The sequence below is a fragment of the Microcaecilia unicolor genome, chromosome 9 (genome assembly GCF_901765095.1).
Source record: "Microcaecilia unicolor chromosome 9, aMicUni1.1, whole genome shotgun sequence".
Classification (NCBI taxonomy): Eukaryota; Metazoa; Chordata; class Amphibia; order Gymnophiona; family Siphonopidae; genus Microcaecilia; species Microcaecilia unicolor.
In genome coordinates, this window is record NC_044039.1 from 149,466,393 (window position 1) to 149,480,044 (window position 13,652).

Consider the following 13,652-nt stretch of genomic DNA (forward strand, 5'->3'; position numbering starts at 1 on the left):
CCCCTGCCCCTCTCGGCGGCTATGGCAGTAAAAAGAGGCCTTAGCACACCATTACATGGGTCATTCCCGCTAGAGGCATAGCCATACACCCAATTTTGGGTGGACCTGAGCCCAAAGTGGGTGGGCACGAGAACTTTGTTCCCTGCCTGGCATCTCTCTCTCCCCTCCTCTCCAGGCAATTAGAGGGTCTCTTAATGCCACTGCCCCAACCCCCAGTACATTTTAAGTCCTTCAGTTCTTCGTGGGCAGTGAGCAGCAACTCATACCTGCTGCTTGCACAGGACCCCGAGCCTTCCCTCTGATGCAACTTCATGGTCCCACAAACAGGAAGTCACATCAGAAGGAAGGCCAGGGGTAGCACAAGCAGTGGGTATAAGTCACTGCTTATTTCCAGTGAAGAACTGAAGGATTTAAAAAATACGGAGGGGGGGAGGGTCGGAGTAGTGGAGTTAAAGGGGGATGGGAGAGTGAGATGCTAGAAGCCTTCAGCTGGCGGGGATTGGGAATCCTGCTAAAGCAGTTAGCTTAGCAGGGTTTAAAAAAGGTTTGGCTAATTTCCTAAAAGAAAAGTCCATAAGTCATTATTAAGATGGACTTGGGAAAATGTCTAGGATATGCAACATAAAATCTGTTTTACTCTTTTGAGATCCTGCCAGGCAATTGTGACCTGGATACTGGGCTTGATGGACCTTTGAACTGTCCCAGTGGCAATGCTTATGTACTTATGGGTATAGAACAGCCGCTGCTATTGTGCACTGGTATCCGCATAACTATCCGGATAAGTTAGGACAGCAGAATAGCTGTAAAGCAGAATAGTTGTCCTAACTAACCCAAATGGTTATCCAGATACCGGCAGTGAATATCAGTGGGAACTTCTAGCTTCACCTTGGTTCTGCCTCTGGACCGCCCTGGCTCTACAGAGATAGCACTGGTGCAGTGTATAAAGATTTTCAGCAGTATTATTGGATAAAAGCAGCTGACAATCAGAGGCTGGTCCCAGTGAGCGCTGCTTGCTGGATAACTAGCTTTGAACATCAGGTTTAAGTTTCTAAGGTAAAACTCACAACCTCCATAAGTGATAAGTCCAGTGGCACTGTGCAACCGAAGGATGGTTTAGAGCAGGTGTTTAGCAAGCTACTACTACTTCTTATCACTTCTATAGTGCTACAAGGCATACGCAGTGCTGTACACTATACATGAAAAGACAGTCCCTGCTCAAAGAGCTCACAATCTAAATAGGCCAGGCAAACAGACAGAACAACTAAGAGCTAAGGGAATTAAAGAGGTGGGGATAAAAGGGTACAGGGCAAGCGAGTAGTGGTTAGGAGTCAAAAGCAGCGTTAAAGAGGTGGGCTTTTTGACTGGATTTGAAAACAGCCGAAGACGGGCTAGACGTACAGGCTCGGGAAGTCTATTCCAGGCTTGAGGTGCAGCGAGATAAAAGGAACAGAGTCTGGAATTAGCAGTAGAGGAGAAGGGGACAGACAAGAGAGATTTATCCACAGAATGGAGCTAGTCCTGGAATGTCCCTTAACCAGTGTGATTTTCAAGATATCCACAGTGAAGATGTGTGAGAAGTGGATTCCAGAACACTTGCAGATTGTTCATGAGAGAAAGCAGTATTGTAATCACTCAAAGAGAAGGAGCACTTTACCAAGGAAAATGCAAGGTCATCTGCATGTCATCTTAAATGTAGAGCATGACATTTGCAGCCTCAGAGTGCCACACTTCAATTCAGTGGGTCCCATGATTCTGTAGTAGCCCCCTAATGGGAAAGTTTGGGAAGCATTAACCTAGGCTGGCAGAACTGCCATTTTCAAAAGAGAGATTTTAGGTCAGAAATGCATATTGGGCAACCCTATCCTGATGCATTATAGGACCTACAGCATTGATATCAATGGATCAAATCAGCTTGGAGAAGAGACGGGAAATACGATAAAGGTCTATAAAACAGGGGAGTAGCCAGACCTCGAAATGGAGGAGGGGGGGGTGCACATTTTGGCCTGCCTTCCTGCTGCTCTCCCCCCTCTGCCACAGCACCACATACCTTGGCTGGCGGGGGTTCCCACCAGCTGAAGTGTTTCTTCAGCACTGCTCTCCTTACATTGCCTGCCCTTCTTCCCCTTATGTTGCACATGTCAGGGTTGCCAGGTGGAAAAATTTTTCCCCACCCAAACCAGCCCAAACCAGCTCAAAACCCGCCCAAAGTCAAACCCCGCCCCTGACACCCCCACCCCCGCTGTCATCAACCCCACCCCCGCCGTCATCGGCCCCGCCTCTTCTGTCATCGGCCCCGCCTCTTCTGTCATCGGCCCCGCCCAGAACATCACTAACCCCGCCCAAAATGCCACTAGCCCCGCCCCCCACAGCCCGAAAAACCGCTCAAAAAACCCGCCGAAAAACCCCAAAACAAGCCCAAAAAAACGCGACCCACCGCGGGCAAAAATTTCCCGTGGCGGGTCGTGGAAAACCGCCCACCTGGCAACCTTGCACGTGCTCGATTTTAATTAAATTGAGCATGTGCGAAGTGTTTGCACTTGCTCAGTTTCACTAACACTGAACAATGAGAGGGAAATAAGGCAGGCAATGTAAGGAGAGCAGTGCTGGAGAAAAGCTTCAGCTGTGGGGGGGGGGGGGGGGGGGGGGTTGGGGATCCCGTACCTATGCCACTGCTATAAAATCATGAGTGAAGTGGAATAGGTAAATGTGAATCGCTTGTTTACTCTTTCCAAAAGTATAAGGTCTAGGGAACATAAGAACATAAGAGTAGCCATACTGGGTCAGACCAATGGTCCATCTAGCCCAGTATCCTGTTTTCCAAACTGTGGCCAAGTGGAAGAACACAATGAAGTTACTAAGTAATACATTTAAAACTGGAGAAAATATTTCTTCTTTCAATGTATAATTAAGCTCTGAAATTTGTTGGCAGAGAATGTGGTAAAAGCAGTTAACATAATAGGGTTTAAAACAGTGGTTCTGATTGCCATACTGAGACAGACCAAAGATCCATCAAGCCCAGCATCCTGTTCCCAACAGAGGCCAATCTAGATCCCAAAAGAGTAAAATAGACTTCATGCTGCCGATCACAGGAAGAAATTATGGATTTTCCGCAAAATGGTTGATGGACTTTTCTTCCAGGAACTTGTCAAAACCTATTTTAATCTATCACACCAGGGGAATCACCCTTATAAACAGAGTACCAACTAAACAGAGTACCAAAAGTTACATTACATACAAATCATGCAGACGGTAAATGAATTAAAAGGGTGTAGGTGAGCGTGAGCTGGCGTGCTTGTGAATGGTGGGAGGGACTCTGGGTAACCCAAGGGGTTGAATTGTATTGTTACATGATCATGTACTAATAAATTAACGAGCTATTTTTATGAATCTTAGAAAACCTATTTTAAACCAGGAATTCTCAATCCAGTCCTTGGGACACACCCAGCCAATCACGTTTTCAGGATATCCACAATGAATATGTATGAGCTAAATCTGCATACAGTGGAGGCAGTACATGTGCACCACTACCTTTAAAAACAAATAAGCATGTTGTGTGCCATCTGGACTCTGATTACCACCTCTTTTTTCCTCTTTTATACTAACAAAACCTTGATGTAAAACCCCACACCTAAATTAGGCGCGGACCTCCTTTATTCTGTAACAATGCATGTAAATTCAAGGAACACCCCCAATCCACCCATGACCCTCCCACAGCTACGCCCCCTTTTTAGACCCGCACGTAAAATTTACACATGGATTCCATACCTAAATTTATGTGCGTCATTTTTAATTAAATCCAATTAGCACCAATAATTTCTTGTTAAAATCTGAATTATTAGTTAATTGGCTCGTTATGCAATTAAATTGCACGTGCCCAAATTTGTGCATGCAATTTTTAGCAACTTTTATAGAATTTGGGTTTTTTTTGTGCAACATTATGCACACAGGATGTAGAATACTGCCAGTTATGCACAACTTAAGAGTCCTTTCACTAAACTACAGGAAAAAGGGCCCTGCAGTGGCGGTGGGGGGCTGTTTTTCCCATGCACCAGGGATCTTTTTACCTCATCCAGTAAGGGTTCCCCTGGTAACCCGATAGTAACTGGGCAGTGCATGGTGATACCCAATTACCGCCAGGTTAGCGCCACACTAAAGAAAAAGAATTGCCCAGATCAGCAGAAATGTCACGTGCTCCAGCTAGAACTACCATCATGTTGGGCCGGTAATGTTTCCGTTTTAGCGTGCAGTAAGCCCGCGTTGGGCTTACTGCAGCTTTGTAAAAGACCCCCCTTAATAATTAGCTGGGAATTGGCATTAATTATTGACTAGAATTGGTGCTAATTGGCACTAAGTAGTTATGCATGTAACTTCCCTTAGTTGGGACTCAAAAAGTTACATAGCCAAAATGCAGAATGCACAACTGCGAGGGCGCATGAAGCTGGGAGTGGCATGGGCAGTTCATAGGCGTTCCCAGCACTTATGCACACATCTTATAAATACTAACTGACAGCAGCATTTACCCCAGCCGTTGAGCTAGAATAAATGCCCACGCATAAAGACTTACGCTAGTATTCTGTATTAGCAATTATGCACGTAATTGCCTATATAAAATTCACATTTATTTATTTGTTTGTTGCATTTGTATCCCACATTTTCCCACCTATTTGCAGGTTCAATGTGAATCTAGGCCGTAGTAGCTGCCACTAAACATACAAGCTCAAGACCAATAAATCTAACAATTCAATAGCATAAAACAAATGCAATTATAACATTATTTAGAAACAGGTAAACTAAAACCAAATTCCATGTTAAAAATCCTCCGTCAGTTCCAATCAGTAAACCTGAAGCCCTTAAAAACCAGACAGTAGCTATTGCAAAACATCTTTTCCTTCAGAAAATCCAACATTAAAACAGAACACGTTCCGAACTGTAAGGAAATAAAACTAGCTTTTTCAAAAGCACACTGAAATAGTGCAGGTCCATATTCAGCCACTGGGGTTAAATGAAACATGGATACTTACGCTGCTATCCGGATACTGAGTAGCACTGAATCTCTGGGTAGAGCTGTAAGACAGCAATGATATTCAAACTGCAATCCAGATAAAAGTTGGGACAGCTATTTTTCTCGCTTAACTTTATCTGGTTAGTTATCTGGAAAGCGTTCTAAATATCACTGCTCTCTATATAACTTCCAGCTCTGTCCACTCACCAGTATTGCATTATCCGGATAGCTGAGGCAGTCCGTAAAGATATTCAGTGGCACTATGTATCCACTGATAGCAGAGCCTAAGTCATTTATCCAGATAATAGTTGCTGTTGTCCGGGTAAATGGCTTTGAATTTTAAGCCCATCATATTTTCCCGTGCTTCCTAAAATTTAAGAAATCTCTGGTAATATGTTATAATGCCATTGTATCGCTTCATGGTGCAACCGCACCTTGAGTATTGTGTTCAATTCTCGTCACCGCATCTCAAGAAAGGTATAGTAGAATTGGAAAAGGTGCAGCGAAGGGCGACTAAAATGATATCGGGGATGGGACGACTTCCCTATGAAGAAAGACTAAGGAGGCTAGGGCTTTTCAGCTTGGAGAAGAGACGGCTGAGGGGAGACATGATAGAGGTATATTAAATAATGAGTGGAGTGGAACAGGTGGATGTGAAGCGTCTGTTCACGCTTTCCAAAAATACTAGGACTAGGGGGCATGCGATGAAACTACAGTGTAGTAAATTTAAAACAAATTGGAGAAAATGTTTCTTCACCCAATGCATAATTAAACTCTGGAATTCGTTGCCGGAGAACGTGGTGAAGGCAGTTAGCTTAGCAGAGTTTAAAAAGGGGTTAGACGGTTTCCTAAAGGATAAGTCCATAAACCACTACTAAATGGACTTGGGAAAAATCCACAGTTCCAGGAATAACATGTATAAAATGTTTGTACGTTTGGGAAGCTCGCCAGGTGCCCTTGGCCTGGATTGGCCGCTGTCGTGGACAGGATGCTGGGCTCGATGGACCCTTGGTCTTTTCCCAGTGTGGCATTACTTATGTACTTATATAAAATTTCTCTCATTCACATATGAAACTGTCGTTCTCCATGTCCCCTCCAACCCTACTTCACTTGGGGCTGGCATCTTGAGAATGGTTTCTAATCAAGACCTCTGTTGGGAACATACAGTATCAGACGTTCCCATTAAGCGCAACTATGGAGGGTTCTATAAACCAGAGTTAAAATCTTAATAGCTAACAAGCAAATAAGGGGCCAATGCAATTCCTGCAATGTGGGATTAAGATGGTCCAGAGAAGTCAAGGGTGGGTCATCCCAGTGAAAGAGATTTTTCAGAAAGTGTGTCTGGAGTATAAATCTAGAAAAATGTAACTGTTGCAATGCTTTGCAAGTATTACTCAAAAGGTTTTCTTTAAACTGAAACTTATTAAACGATTGAAAGGCCTTTTGTCTAATGATAATTTTCGCACAGAGTTGCAAGGACTAATGTTACCTGTCTTTGACTATTGTAATTCAGTTTTGTTAGGACTTCCTATAAATAGGCTACAGGCCTTACAGGTAGCTCAGAATGCTGCAGCAAGGCTGTTGACTGGTTTACCGCGATTTTGTCACGTTACTCCAATTTTAAAGGAGTTGCATTGGCTTCTGGTCAATTGTGTTCAATTTAAGGTATGTACTATGAATTACAGAGCATTAAATAATGAAACACCCTTTGCAATTGCGACTGCTTTGAAAATCTATCATCCGAGTCGTAGTTTGAGATCAGTTGACAAATTACTGTTAAATGTGCCTACCTTTCAGCAGATCAGACTTGATATCTATCAAGCTTCTATGGTCTGACTTTTGAGCTGCGAAGTATTGATTCTGTGTTGCAATTTAGAAAAGTATTGAAGGCACACCTGTTTAATTTGGCAGACTGTACTTAGGCAAGACTTTTTGGTTAGGTTCACTCTCTGTGTGCCGAGCAAGACACACTGGTATTTACTATGATGTGTGTTATTGCATATTAATTGGTTTTTTTTTGTCTGTTTTAATATTTTATGTATGTCTACTTTGTACGCTGCTTGGAACTGTGGATAGCGCGGATAATAAATAGTTTAAATAAATAAAGCATACCTTGATATCTGTTTTTCTTTGGTGTCTCGGAAAGAATACAGGTGGAGTGCAAACATCGTGACATATTTTTCAAAGAATTTAACCCAGATAACAAGTCATGACCAAATACTTTGGGCTGAAAATTGTTTTGCACTCGGTGGCTAAAAGTGTGCAGTTAGGGGGTAATATTCCTCCCATGATGGTTAGTGGCTTTTAATCTATTTTCAACCGTGTGCTGACTTAAGCCAGAATCTGGGTCCTGGTATAGAAGAACCAGGTATTTGCAGTCACCCAGAGGTTAACCGGGCACCAGCTGATATTCAGAATGGTGCCCAATTAGCTCAGTGGATAAAGGTAGAACACCCTTTCTGCTGCCCTAACGTTATCCGTTTACTTAACCAGTAGTGAACTGAATATCACTGTTAACTAGTTAAGTGCCAGCTGCGCCCACAGACCACCCCAGCACTAACCAGATAGCGCGGTGGTGATTAGAGGCAATATTCAGTATGCCCCTGAATATTGGCAGATGATCAACTCAGCAGGCTCTGGAGCCTCTCCTGCCCGGTTAAACCCTTTTGAATCTGTGGCTCTTAGGTTTCACTGCGCTTGTTCTCAATATCTAATATAATAATTTGCTCCTCCAACATTCCAATGTGTCTCACTGGGATCATAACCACCTGCTGACGTCACTCCTCCAACGTTCTCCGTCCCTCCTCCCTCCCAGTTCCATGGGACCCTGGAACTGGGAGGGACGGAGGGACAGAGGGAGGGGGGGACCCTGGAAATGGGAGGGAGGGAGGGGACACTGGAACTCGGAGGGGGGGGGGAGGGAGAGAGGGGGCCTGGAACTCGGAGGGAGGTGGAGGGGGCAGGGGAGAGATGCTGCACATGGATGGATGTCGGGGGCAGGGCACAGAGGACGTTGCCTGCATATGGATGAATGCAGGGGAGACAGCATAATCCAGGGGAGGGAGGGGACGACCCTGGAACTCAGAGGCAGGGAGGGAGGGACGACCCTGGAACTGGGAGGAAGGGGGGGGGGCCCTGGCACACACTCTCATGCTCACACACACACTCTCTCTCTCACAGACACACTCGCACCCAGTCTCACTCCCTCTCTGTCACACACACACGCACATTCACTCTCTCTCTCTCTCTCTCTCTCTCTCTCTCTCACACAGTCACTTTCACATACACTCTCTCAAACATACACACTCCGAGGAAAACCTTGCTAGTGCCCGTTTCATTTGTGTCAGAAATGGGCCTTTTTTACTAATAATGCATAAATCTCATATACCATCAAACACTAAGGGGCCCTTTTACTAAGCTGCATAGGCGCCTGTGCACACCCAACACACGCCAGTTTGGAACTACTGCCCGGCTATTGTATAGCCCAGGCAGTAATTTCATTTTTTATAGGCGCCCACTACACGCGCCGGAAAATATAGGCTGCACCCTATGCCTGGAGTAAACTTCCTGAGCCCCTACGTCTTGCCCCATCCTTGGCCACCTTTAAATCTAGACTGAAAGCCCACTTCTTTAACATTGCTTTTGACTCGTAACCACTCGCCTCCACCTACCCTCCTCTCCTCCTTCCTGTACACATTAATTGATTTGATTTACTTACTTTATTTTTTGTCTATTAGATTGTAAGCTCTGAGCAGGGACTGTCTTTCTTCTATGTTTGTGCAGCGCTGCGTACGCCTTGTAGCGCTATAGAAATGCTAAATAATAGTAGTAGTAGTAGTGCTAACCGGGCAGTAATCGGCATTATATGCACGCTGATGATTACTGCCCGGTTAACACGTGAGACCTCACTGGTAAGTGAATGTTTGGCGGTAAGGTCTCAGGCCCAAAATGGACACCTGCCAATTTTCATTTTGCCGCATGTCCATTTTCGGCCCCCCCAAAAATGATGCCTTTTTTAAAGCACGCTGAGAAACAGATCTGCACGCATGCAAAACATGCACCTACATTAGTGCAGGCCGTTTTTCAGCACACCTAATGCAGGCCTACTGTGCACTAGAAACACACTACTGTGGGAAGCGCTGAGGTGTCCTGCGATAGTGTGCTGCCTATCGCATGCTAATCCCGTATATTACGGAGGTGTAAATGTAAACACATGGAAAGGAAACAGTGGACATAATCAGTAAAAGTGAAAATCACCAATAATGTGCAACAATCTTTGATGCTGCATCATAGCATAGAGAACTTTTAGTATTTTGATTCAGCAGTTTGCTAATGTTTTCATAGCCCTACTGTTGCACTACGATAGACTTCCTGACACAGGCCATACAGCCAGAACATGGCTGTGTCGAGTCTTCTTATATGTGACTAAAGATTGTTGCATGCTATTAGTGATTTTGCTTTTATTGATCGTCTCCACTGTTTCCTTTCCATGTGTTTCGATCTGTGGTGGTTGGTTGGTTGGTTCGTCCCTGTCTGGAGGTGTAAATCTAAACTCTGGGTGCTGAAGACTCATGGTATCCCATGGTGTGTGTTTGCATATGTAGGATCACAGAAAGTGTGCATCTCCATACTCCACATAGTACCTGCTCCTCCTCCTCTTAGCTTATGGGTCGCATAATCGCATTTGAAAGGAAGGTGTGCAGAATGAGAAAATGTTCCTGCACTGCTGGCCTGCTGATTTTGTTTGCTGTGTTGCCATCAGGGCCAGATTTAAACCGGGAACACTCCTGTGCTTGGGAGGGGAAGGATTCCTCCCAATCACCCCTGCCCAGATCATCCTCTCTGCCATTAGTACATCATCCTTTCCAAGCCTCTCTGCTGTTTGTCTTCCAGAGTGTCACTGGCCTCACAACAGCAACTTTAAGAAGGCAATTTAGTGTAGACTCAAGGTAACAGGAAACTCCTGCAGGACACAATTGGACCTGTGGGCACACAAAGGCTAGCTGACCCCATAATGAGCTTTCTTTTCGAAGCTGCTGCTATGGGGCCAATACTGCTCCGGAGGACAGCAGGAGGCTTTGCCCTGGCACCTATCAAAATTTAGTGCTGGAAGCCATTGCCTATGTTGTCATGCTGACATCTGCAGTGTAGCTCAAGGCTTCAAGTACTAGGCCAACCTACTGAGAAATTTCTTGGTACCAGGGGCGTAGCCAGACCTCATGGTGGGAGGGGGCCAGAGCACGAGGTGGGGGGGCACATTTTGGTGTGCCGCCCCTCTACCTCACCACCCCCCTCTGCCGCCGCCTTGCTGCCCTGCCGCTGCAAATACCTTGGCTGGTGGGGGTCTGCTGAAGCCTTCATCCAGCGCTGGTCTCCGGCGCCACCGTGTTGCCTGCCCTGCTCTCTCTTCCCCTCACATCCTGCATGCTCCTTTTAGTGAAATTGAGCATGCTCAGTTTCACTAAAAGAAGCATTCTGGATGTGAGGGGAAGAGAGAGCAGGGAAGGCAACGCGGTAGCACCAGAGACCGACGTTGGATGAAGGCTTCAGCTGGCGGGGTTGGGGACCCCCGCCAGCAAAACCAGGGGCCCAGAAGAAATTTGAGGGGGCCCAGGTCACCATGGCCCCACCTAGTTATGCCACTGCCTGGTGCTATTTCACTTTAGTTTATGCCTGATGAGTTGGCAAAACCATTCTGAACCACTTCTAGCTAATCACAGTGTGTAAAAAAAAATAAATTAGAACATTCAAGAAGACTAATTTTGGTCAGATGTTAATGGTTCTAGATCTCAAAACAGTAAAAAGAACATAGGATATGAGGGTCACGGCATACGACCACTTCAGCATATGCAAATAAGCCTAGTTCTTAAACTGCATGTATGTAAAACCATTTAATAAATATTCATGCTGATTTCATGAAACCCAGACTTGTCTGCAGTCCTTGCTAAGAACTCCATCAGCCTTTCAGTAGAGCAAAGCTTTGTGGGCTCAACTTTAGCATTCAATGTATATTTCTATATAGAAAAAAAATATCTAATCTTCTGGCTAAAGCTAAAATCAATTTCACATTTCTGTCCATTATTTGTAAAATTCTATATGCTCTTGCTCCCTATGGGGCTCATTTTCAAAGAGAGAAAAATGTCCAAAAAGTGGCATAAATCTGTATTTGGACAGTTTTCTCACAAAAAATGTCCAAATTGGTATTTTCAAAACCAATTTTTAGGTGTTTTTCTATTAAGTCTGTCAGATCAAATCACAAGGGGGCATGTTAAGGGCAGGATCTGGGCTTTCCTAATACTTGATGTTTTTCTGCCATAAAGGAACAAAACAAAAACATCCAGGGCTGTAAGATGGACGTTTTGGTCTTGACCTGTTTTATGAATGAATAAGCCACAAAAAAGAGCCCTAAATGATCAGATGACCACCGGAGGGAATCAGGGATGAGCTCCCCTTACTCCCCCAGTGGTCACTAACCCCTTCCCACCCCCAAAAATGTGATGAAAACATTACTAACCAGCCTCAGATATTATACTCAGGTCCATTGGAGCGACATGCAGATCCCTAGAGTAGTCTAGTGGTGAGCAGTGGCGTAGCTAGGGTAGTTGACACCCAGGGCCGGTCATTTTTTAACACCCCCCCGAAATCCAGTACTAGGCATACCGAGAATACAAAACACTCAGGACCTATAGAGCAATTATACCATACCATAAGCAGTAATTTGTACGAGTCACACAAGGAAAAGGAAAGCATCTTAAACACTACAGTGAGCACTAGAACATCAATTCACCTATTGTAAAACGAAAACAGACAGAATAGTACAGATCGTAGATCCTGCACAGTCAATGCCAACTGAAAGCCATGTCTTTTTCACAAACACAGATACACCCTAATCCACTATAGAATAAGTAATCATAAACTTTCTATTTAGACAAAAATTAAACTGAACCCCCGATGCCAGACTCTGCATACAATGCAACACCACAGAAACAGAAAATGTCCCCTAGTACTGTACAAAATATAAAGACAGCAGATGTAAATTTGAAAAAACTAACAAATACCAATCACCACTTTACAAATTAACAAATAGAAATAAAACAAATAATATCATTTTATTGGACTAATACATTTAGCTTTCAGAGGCCAAAACCTCCTTCCTCAGGTCAATTCAGTATAGTACTGTTACAATGTCCTATTCTGACATGAGGAAGGGGGTTTTTTCTCCGAAAGTAAAATGTATTAAAATTAGTCCAATAAAAAGATTACCTTATTTACATGTTCTATTATAAACATTTATTAAGACAGCTACAATACTACTTTATCCTAAAGCAAAAAAATAAAAATATATATTTACAGTTCGTTGTCTCTGGTTTCTGCTTTCCTCATCTTTTCACTGTCTTCCTTCTATCCAGCATCTGTCTTCGCTCTCTCTCTGCCATCCAGTGTCTGCCCTCTCTCTGCCCCTTCCATCCACTTCTGCCCCTTCCATGCACCATCTGCCCCAGTCTGCCATCTCTCTCTCCCCCTTCCATCAACATCTGCCCTCTATCTCTGCCCCTTCCATCCACCATTTGCCCCAGTTTGCCCTCTTTCTCTCTCCCCTTCCACCCACCATCTGCCCTTTCTCTCTGCCCCTTCAATCTGTCTGCCCTCCCTCTCCCATCCGTCCAGGGTCTGCCCTCCCTCACTTGTCCCCCTTCCATCCAGGATCTGGCCCCTCTCTATCTGCCCTCTCTTTTCAGCCCCCAGTTCCAGTCCCCTTCATCCACCACATGCCTTGCATCCCCCCCTTTCAGCCCCAGACCCATTCTCCCACCTGCCCCAGGCATGGACCCATTTCCCTCCTGCCCCCATGTCAGACCCCAGTTCCAGCTTCAGACCCCTTCTCCCATCTGAGCACTCCCCTCCCCCCTCTGAGCACCCCCACCCTCCCCAATCCCCTTCTCCCCTCTCTGAGCATCCATCTGAGCTCCCCCACCCTCCCTAATCTCCTTTAAGCACCCCTCTGAGCTCCCCCACACCTCCCCAATCCCCTTCTCCCCTCTCTGAGCTCCCCACCCTCCCTAATCCCCTTTAAGCACCCCTCTGAGCTCCCCCACCCTTCCCCAATCCCCTTCTCCCCTCTCTGAGCTCCCCCACCCTCCCTAACCCCCTTTAAGCACCCCTCTGAGCTCCCCCACCCTTCCCCAATCCCCTTCTCCCCTCTCTGAGCTCCCCCACCCTCCCTAACCCCCTTTAAGCACCCCTCTGAGCTCCCCCACCCTTCCCCAATCCCCTTCTCCCCTCTCTGAGCTCCCCCACCCTCCCTAACCCCCTTTAAGCACCCCTCTGAGCTCCCCCACCCTTCCCCAATCCCCTTCTCCCCTCCTTGATGCTCTCCCACCCTCCCTAATCCCCTTTAAGCACCCCTCTGAGCACCCCCTCCCCTTCTCCCCTCTGAGTCCCCCCCTCCCGAGATCCGTTCTCCTGCTGCTCCTACCCTGTCCTGCCTTTAACATTTTTTTTCCGAAGCGCCAGAGAGTGGCAGGCAGCGCTAATCATAGTGGGGGGGGGGGGTGCTCCGCTCCCGCTGCTTTGCCTTAAAAAAATTTTTTTTGAAGCGCCGGAGAGTGGCAGGCCTTGCGTCTGCCCTGCTAGTAAAGAAGATCTCGCT